This window comes from Bidens hawaiensis, unplaced genomic scaffold, assembly GCF_021521415.1.
Source record: "Bidens hawaiensis isolate Kalapana, Puna unplaced genomic scaffold, B.hawaiensis_p1.1 tig00005272_1, whole genome shotgun sequence".
In the NCBI taxonomy this organism is placed as follows: domain Eukaryota; kingdom Viridiplantae; phylum Streptophyta; class Magnoliopsida; order Asterales; family Asteraceae; genus Bidens; species Bidens hawaiensis.
Window position 1 is genome coordinate 703066 of NW_027491336.1, and position 958 is coordinate 704023.

Sequence of the window (958 nt, forward strand, 5' to 3'; positions counted from 1 at the left end):
ATACCAGGTAACATGGGACCGCAAGCTCCTTACTTTGGTTATGATTACGGGGGTTCCGAGGACTTATATTCCACCACCAGTTAGAGGGATTCAGAGCCATTTTATTCCAAGAGTGGCCACAAACCCGCTACTGATTATTGTTTCGGTTAGAGATTGAAAAGAACCTTTACAGTGAGACAGAGCAGTTTAACCGGATTAACCACTTTTCATGGAAAAGCCACAGAGGAACCATAATTACACTTGAGTGATTTTATTTCGATCTGTGCTACTATCTCAAGTCAAGGGTTTACAGCAGATGAAGTGAAGATGGTTGTGTTTCAGTTTAGTTTGAAGGATGCAACAAAACAATGGTTTCTATCACTGCCATCAGCTAGTATTTACATGTGGCACGACTTGGCACAGTAGTTTTTAGATGAATATTACATGCCACTGAGAACTATAGAAGCTCAAAACGCCATTAGTAATATTCAGCAACATGCAGGTGAAACCTTCTATGAGTCGTTTAAGAGATTCAAATTGTTACTAAGAACATGTCCTCATCATGGAATTGCTCTATGGGAGTTGATTAAGGCATTCCGTGACAGCCTATCTAACGACGATGTTCAAAATCTCCAAGCTACTACTAATGGATCTTTCTTAACAAATGATGAAAATGTGGATTGGAGACACTTAGAGAGACATGCTACGAACTCTAAGAGACAGGCCCAGCCAAACAAAATAGCAAAAAGGGCAATTGTGAAAGCGGTATACATTAAAGGGTCGGAGGATCGAATGGGGAGATTGGAAAGGAAGATGGATAAGTTATTGGTTGCGGGTACAAAATAAAAGGGTAACTCGGGAAAAACATAACCGGTTTGTAAAAGGTGTGGTGAGTTGGGACATGAAGTGTTGAGTTGTGGAGTTGAACAAGACATTGAAGACGAAGGGGAAGAGGTGAATTATGTGAAGGGTGACGAAG

The 958-nt window shown here is 40.8% G+C and overlaps 1 non-coding gene across 1 annotated transcript; it reads right to left on the reverse strand.

Annotated features, from left to right (window-relative positions):
- Nucleotides 1-442: 442 nt before the first annotated feature.
- On the reverse strand, nucleotides 443-548 carry LOC143629557 (small nucleolar RNA R71). Its single transcript, XR_013152977.1, has one exon. It is a non-coding gene; the product is annotated as a small nucleolar RNA R71 (small nucleolar RNA).
- Nucleotides 549-958: the final 410 nt, after the last annotated feature.